We start from the raw sequence: 27,642 nt of genomic DNA, 5'->3' as shown, positions 1-27,642 counted from the left end.
AAAACTCATTGAGAACTCCATAGAGCCTTTGATATGGGTTATACTTATAGATACTAACTATATTAGAAGTTAAAACTGAGAAATTTAAAAAATATTTATGAATTCATTGAAAATTACAATAATAAGCCCATTACTTATTAGCATATTTGTATGAAAAATAACTTTTCTAAAACAAAATCTGAGAAGAGTAATGTTTTCACATATTCAGAAATCTCTTCAGTGTCTTGCTTTGTAAAAGAAAGCTGGATTTTTTTTTTTAAGCTTTATTTTGAGAGACAGAGAGAGAGTGTGAGCGAGGGGGAGGGAGAAAATCTCAAGCAGACTCCCCGTTGAGCGTTAGCCCCCACATGGCACTCGATCTCAAAACCCTGAGATCACGACCCGAGCTGAAACCAAGAGTCGGTTGCTCAATTGACTGAGCCGCCCAGGTGTTCTGAAAGCTGGATTCTTATATCTGCTTCTTAATTCAGTTCATATGCTATGTTGTTTCAGTTAAAGTATTGAAAGAATATTTGGCTTCACACAGATGTGTAGTTAGAGAAAGAAACTCACCCCTGAAAGGGTGTGGACCCTTGGGGTCCTTGGACCACACTTAGAGAACTGCTGATTTAACTAGTCTTCTGTTGATAGTATTTAGGTTATTTACAGTTTTTTTAAAAAGATTTTATTTATTTATTTGATGGAGAGAGAGAGCACAAGCAGGGGGAACAGTAGAGGGAGAAGGGAGAAGCAGGCTCCTCGCTGAGCCAGGAGCCCGATGTGGGGCTCGATTCCAGGACCCTGGGATCATGACCTGAGCTGAAGGCAGACGCTTAACAATCTGGGCCACCCAGGTGCCCCTATTTACGGTCTTTTGGTATACAAAGCATGCTTCCCTGCACATCCTAGTAAATAGGTCTTTTCAACAGATGTGTAAGTGCTAAGCAGTGTTGGCTTGTGGAATACAAAGAAGTGAGACTAGGTCTATTTCCTGAAGGAGCTTCTGAGTTGATAGGTAGAGGCAGGCAAACCAGGAGAAAGTAATGGAGACTGAAAGATGTGCATGTGTAGGTCCTGTAGCACATGGGGAAGTGTGGCCAACCCAGCACTGAGGAGGTGGGGGGATTAGAGAAGCCTTTCTAGAGATGACTGCTGAGCTGAGCTTTGACAGATGAGTCCGACTACCAGGTGAAGAGATGGGATGGTCATTGCCACCACATAACTGAATGCCTTCTAGAGCTTGTTTGTGGTCCACAAGAGATCATTGCTTTTGTGGCTTGATCACATCTTTTATGGTATCATTTTAGTCTTTATTCACCTCTTATTATCCTGTCGAAGGAAAGGGTTTTTATACCTGCTCCATATTACCTTTTCCAGCTTTCATTACTTGGGCTTACCTTTAAGATACACACGCATGTAGCCACATCATAGTTTATGAAACTTTTAAACTTCTGGCTCAAACTTCATAGAACTCAAGTGATGGCACCTGATCATGAAACTAGTAATTTGGGTACCAGACTATTAACTACAAATCCATCTGTTATAACGGACATACTGAATTGCCTAGTTCCCTTAAAATCTACCAAGTAAATTGTTAAATGGTATTGTATTAGGCTAGTGTGCTCTTTAACACTCTCTGTGATCCATGTTGTAAGAAGATTTAAGGACTTGGAAATTGTTTTTCTTAGTATTCTTTTACAATGGGTCAGATAGCTTGACCATGTACTGTCTTTCAGCAAACTAGGTGGTTTTTTAAAGCATGAGCAGGTAGTAGAGGCTTTGAATTACTCCGTGCCTCTCCCCACCCCACCCTCCTCACTTTAGTGTTTAGTTCTCAAGTTGGCCTTTAAGACATGGTACAAAAGGTCTCATTTGTACAGTTTCATGATCATGAAGGGCAATTAGGTGGCTGATGTTATATTTTAACAGTCATGTTAATGTCCAAGTTCCAAGAGTTCTTGTACTAGTTAGACGACAGGCCTGGCAGCAAGCATCCCTTATTTAGCCGGAGAGGCTGATAGTATTGAAATAATGCAGAGTCACTCCTGCTCATCAAATTCCCAAGATGCTAGAAATTAATTATTTTCTGTTCTTCAGCACTTATTGACCAGCAGCCTGTGACTTTGGCACTTTGTAATTTTTGTGACTTGGTCATCGTAACTAACATTTGCAGTGGGTCAAGCATGTGCTCTCTTTGTATGGATTTGCCCACTATATTGTCCTCTAGTATACACAGAGATGCACAGAGCACTTGTTACTCCATCATTTTACAAATGAAGAAATGACCTCAGAGAGGTTGCTTTACTTGCCTTAGGTCAAATAGCTAGTTAAATAGAGAAGCTAGTATTCAAACTTGGGACTCCATAGGTAGGGTTGAAGTTCCCATTAGGTCATGCAGGTGCTCCAGTACCTAGTGAAATAGTCCCTTCCTGCCTTATAAACCGCACACTGGGGCAGCGGATTGCAGCTATAGCTGTCCACAAGTACACCGAGATTCAGAAGGTTCTTTAAGGGTAGGCTAGAGGTATGTGGTTTGTTGTTGTTCTGTTCCTCAGACATTTTTATTTAAAATCTAAATAAGGAAACACTGACTTCCTCCCTCCCCCCAAAAGAACTCCAAAAGGTCTAAAATAGAAACTTGACGCAATTGTGAGGAGGTAGAAATTGCCTTTCATTGTAATTGTCAAGACTTCTGGAATAATACCTGAACCTGCTATTTCATTAGTCACTTGGCAGATGTTTCTATGCCTGCATTAAGTATGAAGAGGCATGCAGAAGTACCCTTGAGGCACTTACCGACTTGGGTTCAAGTTCTAGGTTTCACATGATGTTCCCATGAGTCATGGTGGGATGTGTGTGTGGGTGAAGAGTTGAGGTCATGGACAAGGTGGGGAGGGTATTGTTCAGGTGTGCCTTTCTCCTGGAATGCCTTTCACACTTCCCTTAATCTCTCAGTTTTCAATCTCATTGCTTCCATGAAGATTTTCCACAGCTGTTACAGCTATACATCGTTTTCTTCCCTGAAATTTCTCTTATACCCATCTGTACCTCTAATACAGCATTCATTATCACCTCCCTGTCAGGTGATCTATTTTGTAACATCAGTTATAGTCTCTCAGCACCTGAATAGTAAACTCCTTTATGTCAGTTCAGCTCAACAGATGTTTTGATAGCCTATTAAGGCAGGAGGGAAGATGTACTATAAACAAGGGAAAGATAAGGTAATCTTGTATACGTTGTGCCTTATATCCTGTGTAAGTACTACCGAAAAGTTAGGGTAGTGCAGTGATGGAGAGTGACTGTGTTGGAAGACCACTTTAGCCTGTGAGGTCGGAGAAGGCCTCTCTGAGGAGATGATATTTAAGCTGAGCCCTGAGAAGGGGTAGGAGCCAGGTATGGGAAGGTTTGGGGGCAGACGGAATGGCACATGGAGAGACCTCATGCAGGGGTGAGACTTTTTCATGGAGGACAGGAGGTAGGTGTTTCTGGAGCATTGTGAGTGAGGAGGAGATGGTAGAAGGGAGATTGCAAGGGTTGCATAGGCCTTGAGGCATGATCAGGAGTTTGGGCTTCTGGGGCAACTGGATGAGAAGTGGCTGGGGTTTTGTTGTTACTGTTACTAGTTTTTATGTATAACAGCTCTACTGAGACATAACTTGTATACAGGAACATTTCTCCTTATAAAGCATATAAACCAGTGGTTTTTCATATACTTACAGAATCCTGCAGTCATCACATCACCACTGTCTAATTGGAGAACATTTTCATTACCCCAGAAAGAAACCCTGCACCCATTAGTAGTTGCTCTCCCTTCTACCTACCCCCCCCCCCCCCAGCCCCTGGTAATCACTAATTTACTTTCTCTTTGTATGGATTTGCCTACTCTGGATATTCCATGTAAATGGGCTCATCCAAGATGTGACTTTGTATCTGTCTTCTTTCACTAAGCACGTTTTCAAGATTAAACTGTGTTCAGCTGTGTTGTTATGTATCAGTACTTCATTCCTTTTTATCACCAGATAATATCCTATTATATGGATATACCACATTTTGTTTTTTCATTCATTAGTTGATGGACACTTGGGTTGTTAACTGCTATGAACATTAGTATACAAGTTTTTTTTTTTTTTTCAGATTTTATTTATTTGAGAGAGCGAGCGAGCACATGAGAGGGGGGAGGGTCAGAGGGAGAAGCAGACTCCCCGCCGAGCAGGGAGCCCGATATGGGACTCGATCCTGGGACTCCAGGATCATGACCTGAGCTGAAGGCAGTCGCCCAACCAACTGAGCCACCCAGGTGCCCCAAGTATACAACTTTTTGTGTGCATATGTTTTCCTCTCTCTCAGGTATAGATACATACCTAGGAGTGGAGTTTCTGAATCACAAGGTAACGCCATGTCTCACATCTCGAGGAACTGCCAGCTGTCGTCCAAAGCAGCTCAACCGTTTTATATTCCAACAATGAATGAGGGTTCCCGTGTCTTTACATTATGTCTTTTCGATTTTCACCACCCTATTGGGTGTGAAGTGGTATCTCATTGTGATTTTGATTTACATTTCCCTAAGGACTAATGATAGTGAACATGTTCTCATGTGCTCTTGACCATTTGTGTATCTTCTTTGGAGAATGTCTATTCAGATCTTTTGCCCATTTGCAGGTGGGCTCATTTGTTCCTTCATTGTTGAGTTCTTTATGTATTCTAGATACAGGTTCCTTAATTAGATAATGATTTGCAGACATTTTCTTCCACTATCTGGGTTGTCTTTTTACCTTTCTTGATGTTATCCTCAGAAGCACACAAGTTTTGGAGCGCCTGGGTGGCTCAGTCATTAAGCGTCCACCTGCGGCTCAGGTCATGATCCCAGAGTCCTGGGATCGAGCCCTGCATCAGGCTCTCTGCACAGTGGGGAGCCTGCTGCTTCCACTCCCTCTGCTTGTGTTCCTTCTCTTGCTGTGTCTTTCTCTGTCGAATAAATAAATAAAATCTTCAAAAAAATAAAAAGCACACAAGTTTTTAAATTTGATGAAGTCCAGTTTATCTGTTTTTTTTTTTCCCCCTTTGTTGCTTGGGGTTTTTGGTGTCATTGCCTCATCCAGGGTAAAGCCCTTGTTCTTAAATATGGGACCGACACTCTGATTCACATTTAAATAGATCATTCAGGCTATTCAGAAACTGGATTGGAGGGGTGCCTGGGTGGCTCAATCGTAAGGCGTCTGCCTTCGGCTCAGGTCATGATCCCAGGATCCTGGGATCGAGCCCCGCATTGGGCTCCCTGCTCCGCAGGAAGCCTGCTTCTCCCTCTCCCACTCCCCCTGCTTGTGTTCCCTCTCTCACTGTGTCTCTCTCTGTCAAATAAATAAAATCTTAAAAAAAAAAAAGAAAAAAAGAAACTGGATTGGAAGGTTCTGGAGTGAAAGTAGGAAAAACAGACTTAACTTCAGTAAGTACTTGTTAAATCAGTGTATTCCAATAGCATCCTGTTAATAGGAATAAAAAGTGGTCTCTACCTTTAAGGAATTGATAAGGTAAAACATACACCCAGTTGTTTTATAAGGCAGATTATACTGAGTGCTATTAAAAAAAGAATGAATTTTTTTTTAAATAGGAACACTGAAGTTACTTGTTATGAAGTTACTGAATTCTTTTTGTATCTCCAATGTTTCACATACAGTTAATGCTTAATAGTTGTTTGATATACTTCTGGATAAACAAATCAGTGAAAGCTGAGGGAGAGATGGCATTAGAACCGAGCCTTGAAGGATGGGGAAGGTACTGGCGGGTAGAAAAGTGGGTGCAGGGTGTTATTGTTGGAGGGATCATCTCTGGGAGGAGGTGATTAAAATTAAGGGTGTTTTGATTGAAACCTAGAGGTGGAAGAATTATATAGGCGGGGGAATTAGAATTGTCCTTTGGGGCTTACATATAATTCCAGATTGAGTTTATAAATAGGAAGGTGATGGGGAGTTGGTGCCTTCCTCAAAATCCTTTAGTGGCATGATTATTGGTTTTCATATCGAAGGGTGGTGTGGATGGTAGTGGAGCATACCTAAGATGGTGTCACAACAGTTTAGATCAGGTATAGGGTAAAAGTAATGGAAACGGGGGGATTTGGGAGAAGCTGAGGTAGTGACAGTAGCACCTAATAGGATTGATTGTGCGAATGGTAGGAAGGACAGAGCCAAAGGCAACCCTTCGAAGGGTTAACGAAGGAGGGCAGTCCAGGGTTGGGGATGATGACAAGTTTAACATATCTGCAGGAAGTTCCAGGTGGAAGTTCTCTAGTGGGTTTTGGTGTAGTAAGTGATCGGCACCAGCAGTTGGCTGTGAGGCGGAGGAAATAAAGTTGGGCTTTGGAGTCAGTCATACCTGGGGCTCCACCTCTTACTGGCTTGGTCGACTTTGGGGGAAGTTAATTAACTTGATTTCCTCCTTTGTAAGAACCCCCACTTCACAGGGCTATTGGGAGGATCAGACGGGGTCATCTGTGTAAAATGTCTGGCAAGTAGGAAGGTTTTCTGGTTTGTTTCCTTCTTCCCTGGAGTCATAATACTTTGATTTCATTGAAAATCTTCCTCAGTAAATGTGGTGCTTTGAATGGAATCAATAGTATAATCCAGTGGGGTTTAGGCAATATATAGGGTGTGTGTGTGTGTGTGTGTACATGTATGTGTGCGTATGTGTACCCACTCAACCACGCAGCAGAAACTACAAGAAGTTACAGTGAGTTTTTAAAAGACTCAGTTTTTATTTTATTTATTTTATTTAAAAGATTTTATTTACTTGAGAGAGTGGGAGAGAGAGAGCACAAGTGGGGTGAGGGGCAGAGGGAGAAGCAGACTTCCCCACTGAGCAGGGAGCCCGATGTGGGGCTCCATCCTGGGACTCTGGGATCATGACCCGAGCCAAAGGCAGATGCCCAGCTGACTGAGCCACCCAGGTGCCCCCAAAACTCACTGTTTTTAAACTATTGTGTCCTCCTCCTGTTTTTAACTTGTCTTGTTCCCATTCTTGCCCAAACAAAAATACTTACACTAAAGTTACGTGTGTACTTTTGGAAGACTCCCAAAATTGATTTTTAGAAATTCTGTCATCATTGGGCACACCTGGGTGGCTCAGTCTTTTAATGTTCTGGGCTGCTGATGCATTTGATTCAACTTTTGGTTTGCTTTGTTTTCCTAAATTCTAACTCAACTGCTTCTGTATTTTTTCTTCTGCAGGATTTCTGTAGATCTTGGTAAGAACAGCCGATGTAGTTTGTGGGAGGATGATAAAATATTGATTGCATATATGAATACAGCTTCCTAATTTTCTTAAATGGTAACTATAAATACTTTCTCAGGACACAATTTAGTTTTTCCATGAGGGAGATTGATTTTTAACTTGAGTTATTTCAGTGGCTTAGTTTTAAAAAAAAAATCAAGAATCTAGCTTGGAATACAATGAAAGTGCAAGACCTGCTTCCCGTTGAGCTCAGAGTTTTGTTTTAGTTTTCTAGGGTTTTTAGGAACTAAACACTATGCATAACAATGAATGTGTTAAGTTTAATTATTTGTTCCATTTCTTAATGTCTTAGAATTGGAAGGGATTTGAATCCTTCTGTCCAAGTGGCCATTCGGTGCTGGGTCCCTTCTACAGCAGCTGACAGCCAACTTACCTCCTCTGGAGGCAAGCCTTTTCATTGCTGGACATGTCTAATTGTTGGAAGATTTTTTTCTTTATACTGAGATGAAAGCCAGTCCTTGAAACTGCCATCCATAAACTGTCGTCCACTTGTCCAACTTCAGTCTTTTGGTGTCACACATATTAAATCCACTAACTCTGCAGATAATTGAAAATAGTTGCTAGGCGCCACTTCCCTAACTGAAGTTGTCTTTTTCACCACCCTCAAAAGAATAGCCCTGGTTCCTTCAACCGTTCTTTCCATGATAACTTTTCTAGTTTCTTTTCAGCCTGGTTTCATTGTGACCCTTTTAAACCATGATGGCCTCCGTCACTATAACTGGCCAAACACGGTAGGACCATTGTAACTGTCGTGGCTTTCCTTCTAAATTCTACTCTCTTATTAACTGAACACATTATTCGGGAGTATTTCTGGACATCGTCCTGCGATGCACACTGTAGCTCAATTAGCCTTGTAAAGCCTGCAGTATGTGAGGCTATCTCTGAACCTAAGCATAGACGCCAGCTACTCTAGGCTACTCAAATCTGTAGTCATGTCCTTTGAGTGAGGGGTCTGATCTTCCGTCTCCCCCTTGGTTCATTCTGAGGATTAGGAGGGCTTAAAGTATTAGGGACAAATTAGAAAAATTCTGGGTGTTTGGTGAAATGACCACTTAGCCTAAATATTGTAGGACATCGATCAATGTGATGAACAAATCATGACTAAATTTGCCCAGGTTGTCATTAATTAGAGTTTATTTGAATAGTTTTCGCATATTATTTCTTTCCTAAAATCCTAGGACTATATGATTTTATGCCAAATGCCTTTGTTGATGCAAAACCCTGAGAGGTGGTGTTTGTCTTTAAGAGGGTGGGCTCTGAGCTACATAGCTGGCTGGGTTTGGAATCTGACTTGGCGATCCTTGCTCCGCAATCTTGGACAAAGTAGCTAACTTTTTGTGTTTGCTCATTTATAAATGAGAGTAATGGTGGGGCTACCTCACGGGATTTCCTCGTGAGTATTAAGTTAATATGTGTTGGCAGGACTGAAGCTATGGTGAGGTGAGTGAAGCACTGTCCTCGAGTAAAAAATTTAAGGGGATGCCCCCAAAAATTCAGTACGTAAGAGAAGTAGTAGTTTAATGCAATAAAAGAAACAAATTACAAAATTTTTAAATAAAGACCAGACCTGACAGATTGAGGCAGGATTGAAATGGGTGAGAGTGAGTTGTATAAATGAGTTGGATTGATTTTCATGATGGATTTTTTTTTGCACTACTTTTGATACTTTAAAATATGGCACTAAAATATTAGTTATCTTGATTACCAGAGTTTGGTTTTTTGTTGCCCTCTTCAGTTGTTTTCCCCAAGGTGAGTGCCTCACCCATCTGATCCTAGTTGCAGGCCTGTGTGTGATATTTGTTGTTAATAGTTGATTGCAGTGATGTTAGTTTTGTAGAGGAAATGCATTTAAGAGCCTTATGGAAGGATTTTTTCCCCCCCCAGTTTAGATAATTCTGTTAGGTTGTCTCAGAATGCCAGTTCAAATCTCCCGGTCAAGGTCAGTTTTAGGTTTTGAATGTCATGTTACAAACACTGCTGGAGCTCAAACTCTGGAGAATAAAAAATGGGTGCACTTAGCTTATGTCTAGAGGAATCTAGCCAAGCCAAACAGCATTGAAACATTGCATTTCCTTAATGGCCAGGATTGTGAAAGACAGCCACAGATGGCTGGCTGCGCCATAGCTGGAACTGCTGTTAGGCGGCGCGAGATGTTCTAAGTGGCAGAAGCCAGGAACCCATTGCAGGGTGGGAAGTGGTGTTTCTAGAAGTTAAATTAAGAAGATAGAATCTTTCTGAAATCCTGGTTCTGCTCTAATTTGCCTTTGGTTATATAGATCTGATTATAAACATGTTTTGGAAATCTGTTTCATAGTTATTGACCATTGAAAGGCAAAAAGAAGTTGCAGGATCAATTTGTAAAGCTTTGTTCTTGACAGTTGAAGTGTTACACAAGGCAAGGCAGCTGTATGTTAGGACATGATCCCTATTAAAGTGCCTGCCTACTTGCTTGCTTTTTTACTTCCTACCTTCCTTCCTTTCTTTTGTCTTTTCTTTTTTTTTTAAGATTTTATTTATTTATTTGACAGAGAGTGAGAGCAGGAACACAAGCAGGGGGAGTGGGAGAGGGAGAAGCAGGCTTCCCGCAGAGCAGGGAGCCCAATGGGGGGCTCGATCCCAGGACGCCAGGATCATGACCTGAGCTGAAGGCAGACGCTTAACGACTGAGCCACCCAGGCGCCCCTGTCTTTTTTCTTTTTGATACAGATTCATCCCATGTTGCTTTTTACACAGAGTAGAAGTAGTTGCTCTTAAAAGGTCACATAAGCTGGATCTGGCCGATATTTTGCATAAAATATGTGGAATTAAATAATAGTTTTTATTATTACGATAATAATAGTTTTGATTACTATCACTATAGCAGTTACCCCTGGCTTTGGCTAAGTTTAAATTTACCTGAAGATTTTATCATTTTGATTTGAGTTTGCAAAGCAATGGAATCCAGTGATATACTTGAGTCGGGGATGGAGTTTCAAGCTTTATTTCCAGCCAGACATTGCTGCCTTGCTGTGGTGGAGCTGTTCTGCCACGGGAGTCTGGTCATTTTCAGAGACCCCAAGTATCTTCTGCCTTTGCCATAAAAAAAAAAAAAAAAAAAAGACTTAGAAAATTCTTGTCTCAAAAGAATGTATGTCACCTTTGTGTCAATTCTTAGAGAACAGCTGTGGTAGCTGCTTTGTTGTCCTTTTCATTTGGCAGGTGGAGAAAGTGGGAAAGTTTTAAATTGAGTTCTAAAATTAGTATGTCTGGTGGGGCGTTCACTTTCATGTATATGCTGCTTGGAATAATATGGTAAGTGGAAGAAGATGTAGAGACTTGACAGTAGACTTAGGGGTTGAATCCGAGCGGCCACTACATTGGTGGCCATTTGATTTATGAGGCAAACATCCTCAGATGTCTAGGAACTTATACTTGGAATAGAGGCAGCTGTGGGAGTCAGTCATCCTATGCTGACAGTGATCCCTTGGTTTAATGGGCAGAGTTTAATGTTTCCTGTTGGGTAATTTACTGATGCAGGCTGGCAGGGTCTGAGGGTCCTTTGACTTTGCGCAGGATGGAAATCAAGCACGAGCCAAGAGGAAGTGAGAGCGGAGTTTATTGAAGATACAGAGAGAGGGCAGATACGGACAGAGCATCTGGGAGACTTAGAAAGGAGAGAGAGTCTTGTCTTTGCGTGTGGCCTGGGGGTTTTATTGAGGACGGAGGTCTGGTGTATGTGCCCTTTCAGGCATCCAGGAACTGGTCTCTGTGCCCTGGATCCAGGGGTCTTGGTGTCAAGGGGTCTGGAGGCCATGGTCTTAGGAAACCTTCATAACAGCCCCTTAGATGTTATCTATTGTGCTGGATGTTTCCAAAGAAATCATTAACTCTTTGACCTTTATAAGGAGGACATACGTTATCATCAGTACCATAAGCCGTGTGTAGGGAGAGGGTGCAGGTCCTAGCAAGAATAGAAGCAGGAAAATGAGCAAATTTTTTCATGAGGTCCCTTCAGGTTCTCTGTCTCATTACCAGCTCATATTTGGATTAGTTAGGCCCAAGATGAAGGGCAATGCTTTCTTCTCTTCCTCCTCACTGTTTCTTTTCTGCTTCTGGGCCAGCTTGCACTCAGTTTTAAAGTGATTTGTCAACCACAAATCCTGGTTGTTGGTGTTGCATCACGATGTGTGACATGGGAGTGACTGCACTGCATGGGACAGGCGTTCTCTCGCTGTGGGGCTGATCAGTAACATTGGGGCATGGTCCATGGTGCTTGACTGGTCCTCCAGCATTATCCATTGAATCAGAAAGACCTGGGCCCTCACCACCTACTTGGTGGGCACACGGCACTCTACCATTTACAGTGCTGGCCACTCGCTTATTACCTCTTTCTCAGATTTCATGCTTCTCTAGGGATCTTCACTTCTGCTTTTCAGTCTTGTAAGGGCCACCCTTTTCTACATTCTTTCATCCCCTGTTGGCCACTACCTGTATTTTCCTCTCCCAAAGGACCCCTCACATGAGGTGGTCATTTTGAAGTTTTGGGCATGATGATTGGAGACAGGCACAAGCAACTCTAATAAAACCTGTCAGCCAGTCTTCACACACCCCCCTAGCTCTGCCTGCCCACCTAGCTCTGCCTCCACACACCTCCTCTAGTTTAATTAGTTACTTTCTTGCTCTTTTCCTTTCTGGAGAATTTGCTTTTTTTACTTATTTATTTATTTTTTAATCTTCCAGCTTTCAGCCCTCTGAACTTTCTTATCCAGGACAGTTTACCATTTCACCATCAACTCCCAAAATCATTCCCAGTCCCACCTTTGTTGAGCTAAAAACTCATTAAATTGTTTTCCCTGAACAAAGAACCTGGAACAAAGCATGCTTTAAAACTTTAGTGTGAATGTTTTTTTTAAATCCGATTTAAGTTTTAGATGAAGTTTCTTATTCCTCCTGTAGTAGCTCTAAGTGTTACTAAGACTTTAGTTCCCCTTTGCCTGGGACAGGCCCCCAAGTCAGGGTTTATATATATATATTTTTTTTTTGCTACATTTTATTTTGCTTCTTTTTCTTTTTAAAAAATCCCATCTTTATTTACTTATTCAACTTAAAACTACTGAAGGAATCCTTTGCTCCCTGAGGCTTAGTTTAAGTCACTCAGCTGAACAAGACCTGCCCTGAGGTGTTCTCCGTCAGAAGGGGAGGGTAGGTGGTTGAACAGAGGATTCAAGGGTGGAAGGAATTGGAAGAGACCAATTGCTTGAGGAAGTGGAAGTGGGCTTTGGAAGGGTGGGAACCCGCGCATTTATTGGACCTGCGTTGAGTACAGGCTCTGGGATCCCACTTCCATGGGAAGCCAGCCCGCAAGTGGCTCAATCACTTTATAGCTCCATTTCTTCAACTGCAAACCAAGAATGATAATGGTACTGCCTCTGAATATTGTAAGAATTAAATGAGATAATGCATATATGGGATTAGAATAAGGTTTGGTCCAATATTTAATTTTTAAAAATGTGCCCCTTAGGCGCCTGGGTGCCTCAGTGGGTTGAGTGTCTGCCTTCAGCTCAGGTCATGAGCCCAAGGTCCTGGGATGGAGCCCCGAGTCGGACTCCCTGCTCATTGGGGAGTCTGCTTCTCCCTCTCCCTCTGCTTGCCTCTCCCCCTCCCCCCACTTGTGCGCGCTCTCTCTCTGTCAAATAAGTAAAATCTTAAAAAGAAAAAAATGTGCCCCATAATAGTGTTGATGTAACTTTCTAGGCCCAAGATGGAACCGCTCCTTCCCAGTGTGCTATGTCAGCAAACCGAAACTTAGGTAACTTGTGTGCCCCTGTAAAAACGCTCCATGTGACCAGAAAGGCAGTGTATCCCGTCAGCCAGTCCCCAAAAAGGCCAGGCCAGCTCTGGGCTTCTCACCGGAAAGAAGGTCAACTCTGTGGCCCCACTCAGTCAGATAGTTTCCATTTTTTCTTGTTCTTTGTCCTTTACCCTATAAAACCTTCCTCCCTTCTGCCTCATTTTGTAGTTCTCTGAAAGGAAACTGTCCACTTCGTGTAGTGTTAAAATATATATATAAAAAAAAGTATTTTGTGCACAAAAGTGTTTTGTTTACAAAAAGGGAGAATAATGCAAATTTTTGGATGAATTTGTATGTGTATACTCAATTGCAAGCTTAAACAAATTCCTACTGTTTAAAAAAATGATTAAGGAAGACGATTTAGGTTGTATAAACAAGCTTTATTTATTTATTTATTTGACAGGGAGAGACACAGCGAGAGAGGGAACACAAGCAGGGGGAGTGGGAGAGGGAGAAGCAGGCTTCCCGCCGAGCAGAGAGCCCGATGCGGGGCTCGATCCCAGGACCCTGGGACCATGACCTGAGCCGAAGGCAGATGCTTAACGACTGAGCCACCCAGGCGCCCCCACAAAATACTTTTTTAGTTTCAAGATAACAAAATGGTGATCTTGACAGCAGTTTGGCAGCCACTGTTCCAGTAGTTCATAGGTGTTAATGGCTGATGCTTCAGGTATTATTTTCTTGTTACACTCTAGTCAGTCAGTCAGTCATTGGTTTTATTGGTTTTATTCAAATTCCAGTTAGCTAGCATACTGTGGTTTCAGGTGTACAATATAGTGATTGAGCACTCCCATACAAGTGCTTTCCTTAGTCCCCATCACCAATTTCCCCATCCCCCGCCACCTCCCCTCTGGTAACTGTCCCTTTGCTCTCTGTAGAGTCTGTTTCTTGGTTTGTCTCTTTTTTTTTCTTTTGCTCATTTGTTTTGTTTTTTAAATTCCACCTATGAGTGAAATCATAATGGTATTTGTTTTTCTCTGACTGACTTAATTTCACTTAGCGTAGTACTAGCTCCATCCATGTTGTCGTAAATGGCAAGATTTCATTCTTTTTTATGGCTGAGTAATATTCCTGTGTGTGTGTGTGTGTGTGTGTGTGTGTGTGTGTATACATATATATATACAGTTACCATATATATTATATATTTTTAGTACTCTGTGTTCTTTATCCCTTCATCCAGTGCTGGACACCTAGATTGTTTCCATATTTTGGCTATAGTAGACAATGCTGCAATGAACATGGGGGTGCAGATACCTTTTTAAGTTAGTTTTCATTTTCTTCAGATAAATACCCAGAAGTGACATTGCTGGATTATGTGGTAATTCTACTTTTAATTTATTGAGGAACCTGCATACTGTCCTTCATAGTAGCTGCCCTCTGTTGCTCTCGGTGCTGTTCTCGCTGGGTGCCGAAGAGTGATTGCATGTCAACCCACTCAGCGGCCCTTAGGACCCCACTGGGAGCCCTGTCGTAATGAGAGTGTGAGCGTCGAGTTGCTCCCCCTCCCCTCTCTCTTTGTCCAACTGTGTGCTGTCTGCCCTCAGAGGCTGCTGAGCATGGCACATCTTCGGTGTTTTGCTGTAGTTCTCCAGAGCATTGCCAGGGGCTGGAGATAGAAGGGGGGTGGAGGGTGGGGGAGAGGGAGAGAGGGAGGGAAGGAGGGAAGAACCCGTCATGGGCAGGACTAGCCACCAGCCTGTTGGAGCAGATGGCACCGGAGGAAACAGCGTCTTCCCTTATGCTGATCCACCGCCAGGATCCTGCCCAGAGAGGCAGCTGACAAGGTGCCTGGCACAGCGCGATCCACACCCTGGGCCTTTTGCAAGACGAAGGAATTCCTTTTTATGTAGCTTTAAAAGTGGAATTCCTCCCTGTCCTCCCAATGCGCCTAGTAATGGAGTTGTGAGAAGGTCACAGGGGAGGTCACAGGAGAATTTGAAGGACACTCCTGCTCCTCAGGGCTGCAGGTGCCTGGTATGCTGGCAACCGAGGCCGTCTTGCAGAACGGGAGCTTGAGGAGACTGTGAAATGCTGTGGGTCTAAAACTCATTTATGATTTTGGCAAGCCTTTCAGATTACTTGCCTTTTCCCATTTGTTCCCTTGCCCAACTTCTGTTGCTTCCACCCCAATCTGCTTTGTTTCCTCTGCTGCTTATATAAGGCAGCATGTGGTACTGGGCCAGATGTTCATGGTATGTTTATAAATGCATGTGTTCCCATTTGGGGCCAAAAAAATGCTCCTGACATAGGACATCCAAAATTTTTTGGCTTCTAGGACTCCAGTATCTTTTTCTTTCATGATCTATTTAAATTCTTAAAATGAGGTTACTGCACTATTTTATTTGAATCTGTATGGAGTGTCAAATAATAACTGATCTGCTGGTGTGGGCAGAAAGCTTAAAGATAAAGAATCTGCTGGATTTCCCTTGTACTTAGATATTGGATCACCTTCTCTCTCAGTAATGTGAGCCCCTCCCCTACACGAAGTCATGGCTTTTGTCCATACATATTTTTATTTTTAATCTTGGCTATTATAGCAAGACACTCTCTGGACCCAGGGTACAAAATTAGACTAAGTGAATGTATGTATATGCCGCCTGACTAGAGAGAAAAGAGCGAAGAGGCCAAGCAAAGCACTGACCCTTATTTGCAGGAGGTCTTGCAGGCAAAGTGTGATGGAGCACTAAGATGGTGCAGGCCTGCTTTCTGGTTCGGGACTGCACTCCTCACATCTAGAATGCATGTGAGGACCTATGCCGTGGCTGCCCCTGAAAGCAGGGAGATGCCCCTTAGTCTCTGAGGTCCCTTTCCTCAACTCCAGTGGAATCTTGGTGATTGGAAGCATACTGGTGGGGTTCGACACATACTGGGGAAGCTGGTCCTCTGGCCCGCACACGTGGCCACAAAACCAGGTAAAGGAAATTGAAATTCCACATTGGATGGAAGCTGGAAGGGTCCTGTGCCTTCATGCAAGTGAGGATACTTGAGGCCATGATAAGTGAGGTATATTGATGTGTTCGGTTCTGTGGAAAGTGACTTGGAAGCAGAACTCTTAAGAGCCAAGACGCCTGATTTTCAGCCTGCTAGTAATTCCTTGAATCATCTTGGCTCTTTGACTCATTTTGGAGCCATTCCGGTGTGTTTGAAAGGGTATCGTCCTGTGATAAAAATGTAGATAGCAAGAAACAAAATCAACTGTATGATCTCACATATATGTGGAATATAAAAGCAAAACACAACAAAATCATCCTGAGCTCATAGATACAGAGAACAAATTGGCGGGTGCCAGAAGTAGGGATGGGGAGGAGGTGCAGAATGGGCGAATGCAGTCAAAAGTTATGAAATATAAGTCACAGAGGTGTAATGTTCAAAATGGTGACTGTAGTTAATACTGTACTGCATATTTGAAAGTTGCTAACAGAATAGATCTTAAAAGTTATCAGGAGGAAGAAAGTTTGTAACTGTGTCCGGTGACAGAAGTTAACAAAGTGACTTACTGTGGTCATCATTCTGTAGTATCTACAGATACCAAGTTATTATGTTGTACTCAAACTAATATATGTCTATTTTATCTTAATAAAAAAAATCACATTACAGATTTTTTCATTTCTAATTGCACAATTAGAGGTAAAGAGGTACACATTTATACTTTACATAAATTTGAGTTCGAATTTAAAAGAAAGATCTTTTTACTATTAACCCTTATTTTGACTTAGGGAATGATTGATTATATAGTTCACAGATTCAGATAATGTTAGCTACAATTTGCTGTGGTTAAAACACCAAAAATAATTGTCCCCATGATGAGCTAGATATTGTACCCTAAGGCTAAATGCCAAAGGGCAGGCGCTCCATGTAAAGTCACTGCTCCTCAGGAGAGACATGTGGTCAATGACTTGATCCCCTTGGGGGGTAGGGGGGTCTTGGTCTAAAGGAACAAAGTACAAATAGGATGAAAGGCTTACTTTATAGTTTCAAAGTTTTGTATTATTTTATGTAAAATGAAGTATAAAGCTATCTTTGTTACCTTCTTTAGAAATAGTTTACAGTCCTTAATGTCTTGTGATTTATCAAGAGGCTTTTTAGGTAAAGCTTATCTTTGTCACACAGACACCCAGAAGATTCAGCTCAAAAAGAGGTAGCAGATTTTTGGCAGTGTAGCCTAGTATAACCTCTCACTTGGGGTGACTTCCATGTACATACCTGTTAGTGTGAAAATAAGTTGTTTCCTTCATGTCAAACTTTCTGCCTCTTCTGTTAGAGAATATCTTAGAGTCTTCATCTCAGAAATCTGTAAGAGTGGACTCATTCACATTTTGTGGGTGTTTAAGAATGTCAGATAGCTTTAGGAGGAGCAAATATTCACTTGTAGGAACAGATCCTTTCTTGTTAAGAGGTCAGGCTTGGGATCCAAGTGCACCCTGTGGTAAGGATCTTTCTGCACCAGCTTGAATAGACTGAAGCAATAGGTGTGAGAACCACTGACAAAAGGGATGAAATGTCCATTTATGTAGTTAAATCAGATAACAATGTTTTGCTTAATTTAGTAATTTATTTTATGCAGTTATTCAGTGCCAAAGAATTAATATAACATTTAAAGGAAACATTGCTGCCTGTAATTCTTACTGTGTGATTGAGAAGGTTTTTCTGAGTCTTAATGCCTTGAAGTCATGACTCTGGTTACTGGGATTATACAATATAATACAGATAAGATAAGGTAGGGGTGTAGTAAGATGAAAGTTCATCTAATAATCTGTAGGACCTTGGAGACTGGAGGATGGAGAGTTTAAAGATGGGATAGATTGTCATCTCAAGTAAAGTGGTACTTATTTTTAAAGTAAGATGGTCTCTATCCTCAAAGGCATTATAATATGGTGTGGAGGATTTGTAAATAACCTCACTTAACAAGAAGAGTGAAATGTAGATAGAATAACCACATCTGGTCGTGCAGACTGTGACGTGCACGGGGCGTGGAGCACAGACCCAGGCTTAGAGCCTGGAAGTGGCAGTGTCAGGATTTGAACCTAGGCAGTCTGGCTCTAAAGTGTAAGCTCTTGACCATGACGCGAGGTTCACACGTTTTTTCATAGCTACCAATAATGTGTCAGAGTGTGATTAAAAAACTATGTTTTTTTGTTGTGAAGGGAAAGAAAGCCTGGCTTTGAACAAGGCCAGTTGAAGGGTGGATACCGGACATCTGAAATGAGTCACTTGAGTCAGGTGCCAAAATGCCTTTCTTCCATAATTTCTGCCTTTAAAGGACTTTGATATCTATTAACAATGATTTTTTGTAAAGCTTGTTTTCTTACTCAAAGAGAGTCAATCAAAGTGGTATCAATGATAAACAGTTTATAGAATGAAGATTTTCTTCATTTTGTAACGACTTTAGTGCCAAAATGTTCTTATGAGGGGGGTGGGGAGGGGGACTATAGAACTTGTAGTTTGCAGAATCACAAAACTACAGTTTATTTCTGACCATGCCTTTAGGGATGTGTGTGTGTGTTGGCATTCTCAGTGACAAAAGTTTTGGAGAGGGGATGATACTGGAAGTGGGCAGTGGTTTCTACTGGTTCTAGGTAGCATTATGAGGAAATCAAGCTCTCCTACAGGGGCTTGTCACTCAGCATTTTCTAGCTTGAACAATGAAAAGTACATTGAGTAGTTATCTGGTTCTGGTGCTTTAGCCAGGCATCTTGGGAATTTGCTGCTTTGTGGATGTTTGTCCAGCTTTGTCTTCTGTATCCAGTTTGCCTTCACTTTATAGGCAGAACAAAAAGAGGGTATGTAGTGGGCGCCTGGGTGGCTCAGTTGGTTAAGCAACTGCCTTCGGCTCAGGTCATGATCCTGGAGTTCCAGGATCAAGTCCCACATCGGGCTCCCTGCTCAGTGGGGAGTCTGCTTCTCCCTCTGACCCTCCCCCCTCTCATGTTCTCTCTCTCTCTCTCTTTCTCTCATTCTCTCTGACTCAAATAAATAAATAAAATCTTTTTAAAAAAAAAAGAGGGTATGTAGTGCGTATATGTTTCAAAGGATAACAATTGTGTATCTACCACTCAGCCTGAGGGATAAGAACGCCCCCATATGCCCTTTCTCCATTCTCCCAACTGCTTTGCTTTACCATATATTTTTTGCCATATATGCATGTATCCCTCAGCAGTACTTTGGGGAATACACAAGTTTAATTTTGTGAGTTTTAGACTTTTATAAAAATGGGCAGATACTTTAGGCAAGAAAATTAAACTGTTTATTTTTATTTCTGGTTGTGCCGGTAAAAGATAGGACACCATTCCTAGAGCTTGACTTTGTTTTGAAATAGGCCAAGTTGTCAGCTGTTTGATGCCTGGCCAAGCCATTAGAAGCATACAAGAAATAACTTCTGATGCTCCATTGTTTCCCTGACATGGTAGGGAAATGTGCTATAGCATGGCACAGACTATAGTTGCTTCATTAAATATTTTTGAGTGAATGGCTGACTTAGAATAGCAAGGTCAGTGAACTTCACTTAACGATAACTTCCATGTAGTTGTTTTTGATACCTCTTTGTGCAACTGAACTGAATGTGTAAGTCCTCACTGGGAAAGATTCCAGTGTAAATTCTTAATCTTGAATGCAGATAAGTAGTTGAAGTATTTGTACCTAGATCTGATTGTTCTGTCAGGAGTAGCTACCTCTGTTACAAGAGATTGAGTTAGCCCTGGCCCTCTGGGGGATGAATGGAGTTGGAAGGACCAGTTAGTCTTCAAGTGCATATTGAATGAATGTCTATTTTGAATCAGTGTGCAGAGACAGTGGTATACCAGACAGACATGATCCCCCCTATTGTATGGTGGGGAAGACTGGCATGAGAAATGAAATACAAACCTGATGAGTGCTGCAGAGTGGGAGGACAGGAAATTATATATGATTTGGCGGCGGGGGGTGGGGAGGGAACCTACCCTCATTTGGAGAAGTTGAAGAGGGAAGAGAGGCTTGGGGCTGGAGAGTAGAGATGGAGCACATGGGTGAAGGGAGAAAAGCTACCAGGCTACAGATGTAGGCACGGGCCAGGTCTTGGAAGGACTTAGAAGCCACCAAACGGGCAGTAGATGGAACCCCACTGATGCCAGCTAGGAAGGGATGCAACATGATCAAATGTGCACGTTGGTCCACTCTGGCTGCAGGGTGGAAAACCCATGGCATGAGGTCATGGGATATGGGGGAACGTAGTATTAGGAGGAAGCTACTGATGATTAAATCATATCTTTTGATCAAAGCCTATCCTTAAAGGTATGGAAATAAGATCAGTTTGAGATTTATACCAGAGGCAGAGTGACATTTAGAATTTCGGTTGCCTAATTATGAGCCCTTTCTGTGTGGCTTTTTATTTTCCAAGGTTAAACGTGGAGTCCTTTGGTTAAACCTCTGCCTTCCATCTCCACATGGACCAGGGATTGCTAAGAACAGAGTGCGCTGGCTATTTCAGAATGGTTCCTTTTCCCCTCCCGCTGTGGAAGCTGGAGGGGATTTTTCTCCAGTATTTATTACTGTGGGACCCTGGTCGAGCTCCTGGAAGCAAATTTTACAATATCGGGGCAGGGGCCCTACGCCTGGGTGTCCTGGAGTTGTTATAGTTCAGGTTTTTTTGCCTAGGTGGTTCCCGTTTGTGTCTCTGCTCAGTGACCATGTGACCCCTGTACTTGCCTGTCTGTCCCTCTGATCTGGGGGGCAGTGGTTTGCCCTGTGTCCTCCCTTCTCTCATTGATCCTGATGCAAGAAGACTGGTTTGTTTCTCAGTCTGTTCAACTTTTTCTTCCTGTAAGGACAGAGTGGCTGTTTCCAAGCTCCTTACATGCACACCAGTGCACATACTTTTTAAATAATGATTTGTCCATGACTCTGTTCCACTTCTCTCCGAATTAATAAGCTTCTTGAGGTTATTCTTCTATCTGTATCTGTAGTGCCTCACGTGGTGCCTGGCATGTAGTAGGTGCACAGAAAATTTTGGTTGATAAGGGATGTGTTCCTGAGGAAGAGAATCTTCGCTTGTGGTTCTGAGTGATTAGAGTGACTAGGGTGGACTTGGGGTAAAATGAGGGGTCTCTCACAGGATGCTGCCAGGCTCATTGCACAGCTGATTGGATGTCCTTGCCACCAAACATGTGACATAGTTGTCCTTATGCTGGCACTTTCTGGGTTGGTTATTGAAAAAAGTATGTGCTAAAGAGAGAAAAGATGTTTTCAAATGAAATAAAAGACCTCATTTGCTTTTGCTTAAAGTAGTAATAGCAGTTGAGGTTTGGTCCCATGAGGCTTCATTCCAGTGGTGGATTTTATTGGACTAAAGTTGATTATCTTGAAATTTTAATCCTTGCCTTTGTTAAAACAAATCTTTTTGTCTCCAGTGTCCAGAACTAAGGGAGTCTAGTTGACTTTCTGCAATTCTGGACTAGTATTTTCAGGGATAACTTTTCAGTGGTCAGTGGTGAATTAGCTGGCAGATTCAGCATTTTACCAAGTTCATGTAGTTTGTGACCAAACACCTATTTCTGTTTCATAATATATTAATGTGGAACTTTACTGGCAGTGTAAGAGGTTGTATAACTTAATTGTGATAACTGTTGTTTAATTTTTCTCTTTTTTTTTTAAGATTTTATTTATTTGACAGAGAGCAAGAGAGAACAAGCAGGGGGAGCAGCAGAGAGAAAGGGAGAAGCAGGCTCCCCACTGAGCAGGGAGCCCAACGCAGGGCTTGATCCTAGGACCCTGGGATCACAACCCAAGCTGAAGGCAGGTGCCCAACTGACAGCCACTCAGGTGCCCCTGTTTAATTTTTTCTGCCCGACAGAGTGATATTCTATAAAACTTGGCTGTTGAAAGTTTTCATTGGGTTCGCACCCAATCCCGGTGTTTAGGCTCTAAGCTCCTATCAGGTTGGTAAAGGGCCTGCCATATAGTAGATACTTAATCAGTATCAGCTGAATGAATACATAGTGGATTCAGAGAGTATGTGAACTACAAAACCAACCAGACCTCATGTTCTCAAGTTAACCCCCTCAGTGAGCAGTGCACCAATTTTCCTCCTCTTTCATGGCAGTAATCTGTTTTTCCTGTGTTGTTTGGAGGTCATTCAGTTTCTGGAATGTTTAAGCTGTCCTGAGTAAGGGACTAATGAATGGATTTTGTACTACCTAAATATCTGTGTCTGTGTATGTGTGTGTGTTCTTGTGGATTTTTCTAAAGAAATGTCATTTGCCAAACTGGCTCTCCTAGTTATTTAGAAAAAAGATAACTTTCTTTTTAACCAGTCTTAATTCATAATATGAGTCTAACATCCTCCCCGTTGAGCGGCTGACAATGTTTTGTCATATTTACTGCCCTGAATACAATAAAATCTTTAAAAAAAAAACAAAAAAAAACAAACAAAAGCAATAATCTATGTCAGGCAGTTAATATGAAAGTGGTAAACTTTAATGTGAAAGAAATTAAGCCAATAAAAAATAACTTTTCTGTATCCTGGAAGCATAAAATTTAGAGATGACTGACTTAACAGGTAGTCTTAAGTTCTGTATTATCATAAATTTTTAAGCTTGGTATTAAATAGATAACTTACTAGTTAGCCTTAAATTCTAACAATTTGTATATTATCTGATCTAGTTAGAAATTGAAAATATAGGGGTACCTGGGTGGCTTAGTGGGTTAAAGCGTCTGCCTTCAGCTCAGGTCATGATCTCGGAGTGAGCCCTGCATCAGGCTTCCCACTCAGCACAGAGTCTGCTTGTCCCTCTGCCTCTGCGCGCTCCCCCCATGCTCTCTTTCTCAAATAAATAAATAAAATCTAAAAAACAAAGAAATTGAAAATATATATTTCTCAAAGTTACCAAGATTTTCTTACTTTAATTTTTGGTAGTAATTGAATGAAATAGGTTAAGATGCACAAAATTTATATTGTACAATAGGTGGAATATTGCTTTTTTTCTAATATATTTAACATAGATGATAATATATATCTATACACATAATTTTGTAATATGTATCATTTTGTAATCTGACGCGTCTTTTTCTTTCTGAGGAAAGTTTTTCCAAGTGTGGACTTAATTATTCGTGTTCTTTTCAGTCTTACAAACACATGATGGATTTTCTTTTTGGTTGTTATGAAGCTTAAAAAATGCAAAGCTTTTGGCCTATTTTTGGCACTCTAGATGTATTGTTTATTCTTGGAAAACTTCCTGGTGGTTTATGACTTGTGCATATGCGCATGTGCACATGCACGTGTTTATACACAATAAGGATTCAAAAGCTCTGTAAGACTATGTGTACCCACAGCCTTTCTTTGGAACACTACTTGAGAAATTGGAGCGGGTATGTGTGTTAGCTAGCATTAGCATTTAATGATACTACTTTCTCTTCCAAGCAAACTGACAAGGGCAGATGAAGGTCCTGGTTTTTGGAATGGGCCCCTGCCTTCTGACCAGTGTTTTATCTCAGTTTGCTATTTTAGTAAGGTTTTCGTTCAGACGCAGATATGCTGTTAAGTCTGTTTTGCTCTGGCTTTTGACCTTTCCAGGTTTTCATTCAGATGGGGATTGAGGGGGGTAGGGTAGAAATTTGATTTTGTATCAGATTAGATGAAATGTTATCTGTCCTGCTCCAGAAAAGATCCAAGGTTGCCAAAAATAGTTGGAAAAAGTATGTTGCACTTAGATCTTTCTCTTACTTAGTAGATTGGATTAAGATGATTCTGGAAGTTTCCCACATAGTTATTTTAAACTTGTCTATGTTGGGTTAACTCAAGGTGATGTGGGTAGGTTGGGTCTGAGGACCCAAAGGGGGTCCTGCAGGAACAGCCAAGAGGGTCTTTGGCTTTGTGCAGGATAGAAATCAGAGGGGAGCTGGTAGAAAGTGAGAGCAGAGTTTATTGAGGATATAGAGAGTACAGATACAGAGTGTCTGGGAGACTCAGAAAGGAAAAGGAGAATAAGTCTCATCTTTGCTTGGGGCCTGGGGTTTTTATTGAGGATGGTGGTGTTGTGTACATGTCCTCTCGGGCATCCGGGAACTGGATAAAACAAGGATAAGTGCTCAGGTGTCCTCTATAAGTCGCTTTTGCCCTGGAGCCAGGAGTCTTGGTGTCAAGGGTTCTGGAGTCAGTGATCTTGGAGAGCCTTCATGACAATCCTGCCCAGTCACCTGTTGTGCTGGATGACTCCAAAGAAGTAATTAACTCCTCGACCTTTACAAGGAGGACATACCTTAAGGCATGTGTAAGGCAGGGGTCTCTGGAGGTCCTAGGAAGAATAGAGGTAGCAAAAAAGCAGTCCTTCCTGGGGTCCCTTCAGTTTCCCTAACTCTAAGGTACTCTCTCAAGGGCCAGAATGCCTTCGAACATCACTTCTGCTTTAGTGCAGTCCCTTGTCTCCTGCTTGGATTGTTGTCACAGGCTCCTTTGCTTTCACCATGCCAACCCAATCCAAATGTCACACCGTTGTGGGCATGTGACCTGTGTACTGACAGAAGGACTCGCACTTAGTTTAATGCTCTGCTGTTGCCATTTAGAGATTTTAAATGCTTTAGCAGGGAGGCTCCATATTTTCATTTTGCACTGGGCCCTGTAAATGAAGTAGCTGGTATTGGCTGTGGGAATGGCATTTCTGAAGCTATGTATTAAAAAAAAAAAATCTTTCAAAGTCCATAGTCCTTATCCTATGTGTCTAGCTCTCTCTTTCTCATGGTATGCTGAAGTTCCAAGCAGCCCCTTGCTTCTGCATCATTGGCTCATGGTATTTCCTTCTCCTCATTTCACCTACTTGACCTGGTTCATTGCTGTACATGGTTTAAAATACTGATGAAATAAGACTGAACTGTGAAACCTGACATGGCCACCTCAGGTAGTACTGAATCATACTTTGTCTCCTATCTCCCTTGAAAAAATTGATACTTGGCAGGGTACAGCCATATTTGATCTTGGGATCATGGTTCCATAATAGATATACAGAAAGACAAGATTGATTTATATGTGTGTGTGTTGAGGGGGGTATCCGTCATCTTCAAAGTGTTCATTTATTCGTTCGTTCATTCATTCATTCATTCATTCATGCAACAAATTGTTATGAAGTATCTCATACATGCCAAACTATATACTAAGTACTGAGGATATGGCATTGAACAAAGTATTTCATTTTTTCTTAATGAGCTAATATTCTGGTTGGGGGAGATGGAAAGTGAATTTAAAAATACATCAATCTATAATAATAATAACCTATAATCTATAATCTAATAATATATACAATCTGGAGTTCTAGAAAATGGTGCACAGTAGAATAAGAGACCAGAGGATGATGGGAACATTTTGGGCAAATTGGTGTTATGTCCTTCTGAGTCTTTTCCGATTAAGACATTTCCTACTCTTTCACTGTCTCCTCATGGGATGTTTGGACCCAGTCCACATCTTGGTCTCTCACCTTGGAAGATGTATATATTTTTTTTAAGATTTTTATTTATTTGAGAGAGAGAATATGAGAGAGAGAGAGAGTACATAAGAGGGGAGAGCGGGAGAGGGAGAAGCGGACTCCCCGCTGAGCAGGGAGCCCGATGCGGGCGGGACTCGATCCCAGGACTCCAGGATCATGACCTGAGCCAAGGGCAGTTGCTTAACCAACTGAGCCACTCAGGTGCCCGGAAGATGTATATTTTTTGTTTAAATCTATCTTAAAGTTTGGCAGATGGGACTAAGAGCAGGGCTCTGGGGCTGGCCTGCCCATTGCAGAGTAGGACAGCACCAAACTTGCCAGTTGCTCCAAATGTACTGACAGTGATTTTTCAGATATAAAACATACATACCATATAGGTATAACCAAGAAAACTGAAAACATATGTTCGCACATAAACCTGCACCTGAACATTCTTGTTGTGTTCATTATGCATATTAACCAAAAAGCGGGAATAATGCAGATGCCCATTAACTAATGTGTATAAACAAAATATGGTATATCCATACAATGGAATGATAATATTCAATCATGGAAATGAAGTACTCCTTGAGAACATTATGCTGAGTGAAAGAAACCAGACACAAAATACCACGTATTATATGATTCCATTTATATGAAATGTGCAGAATAGGCAAATCTGTGAAGGCAGAAAGTAGATTAGTAGCTGCAGGGGCTAGGTAGGGGGATGGGGAGCGACTGCTCATGGGTACAGGGTTTCTTTCTGGGGTGATAAAAATGTTCTGAAATTAGGTAGGGGTGATGCTTGCACATTGAGAATGTATTACACATCACTGAGTTGTACACTTTAAGATGGTATTATGGTTTGTGAATTGTATCTCAATAAAGCTGTCATAAAAAATATGGGTATTACTTCCTATCTGAAGGTGAGAATCTTAATGAGGATTCAATGCACTAACACTTTACAAAGTACTTAAAGTACAGTGCCTGGTATAGTACCTTACCTAGGATGCTAACATAGTATTACTTTGTTAATGATTGTTACTGTTACTCTTCATGAAAGTAACACTGCTTAAATTAACAGTAAGCTGCAACTTTTATTCACTGCTCCCTTTGTAGGTTATTACCTATTACCCAATATAGAGTCAATAAATACTTGTTGAATGGATGTATTTTGTTCATATGCCTGTTTAGCCACATTCGCCAGTGTAGTTGCCTTTTGCTGTTTCCTTCAGCATGTAACTGAATCAGCATCATTGGATCTAACTTTGAGCTTCTTGTCCAGTAGTAGTCATCAAATGATATGAAGCGCTTCACAGGGCATATTTCAGTGTTGAAGTTGGAGTTAGGAGTGTGGACTCAGCCTGGGGAAGGAAAGGTTCTACCTTAAATTCACAGTGAAGGTGGGGATGAAGTGATTTTTGAGCTTTTTTCTAGTAACATAATTCTGCTTTATGTTTTTATAAGAATGTCGTTCTTAGTCGTTCATTCTCCTCTCCAGTTCTCTGGAGAGTGGAGGACTTCATCTTGGTTTAAAAAAAAAAAATCAGTTCCTAGAAATTTAACAAATTTCAACTGATAAATTGTTCTCCTGAACCGACTCAAGAGTTCCACGTATAAGAAATGGTTATTTTAAAATAAGATAGAAGCATTTTTTTCTCTTAAGTTTTAAAAATTCATATCCCTTTATGAACTTGGCATTCCACTAATAACAATGAGTTGCTTTTACAACCGTGTCAGCAAGGTGCCATTTATTTATATTGAGGTTCATGAAAAGAAGTAAACCTGTTTATATTATCCAGCATTCTTTCTAGAAGACCACTGGAAATGTTTTCCTTTGGTCTGTAAGGAATGGTTGTGTTTCCCAGCTTCCTTTAGTCTTCTATAAACCATGAACCATGTCATTGATCACATTTCCTTGTTGTCAGAAACTGTTGGGAGACTCAGTGTCTACTTTGTGGCCTTCCTCTGGGAAGTACCAGGATCTCCCGGCTTTTTGTGCACCACCCTCCTTCTGGACTCTAACTTTGTTTCTTGCTTTTATCTTTCTCTTTTTCTTTCTTTCTTTCTTTCTTTCTTTCTTTCTTTCTTTCTTTCTTTCTTTCTTTCTTTCTTTCTTTCTTT

At 41.5% G+C, this 27,642-nt stretch overlaps 1 protein-coding gene across 7 annotated transcripts in view; it reads left to right on the top strand.

Annotated features, from left to right (window-relative positions):
• The window catches only part of AK4 (adenylate kinase 4), a 117,935-nt gene that overhangs the window by 56,707 nt on the left and 33,586 nt on the right, over positions 1–27,642 (top strand). The window lies entirely within an intron of this gene.

The sequence above is a fragment of the Callorhinus ursinus genome, unplaced genomic scaffold, assembly GCF_003265705.2.
Source record: "Callorhinus ursinus isolate GAN/ISIS: 27379988/994484 unplaced genomic scaffold, GSC_fseal_2.0 scaffold9, whole genome shotgun sequence".
NCBI classification, from domain to species: domain Eukaryota; kingdom Metazoa; phylum Chordata; class Mammalia; order Carnivora; family Otariidae; genus Callorhinus; species Callorhinus ursinus.
Note: the sequence above shows the minus strand (reverse complement) of the source record. Positions and strands in the feature narration are given on the sequence as shown.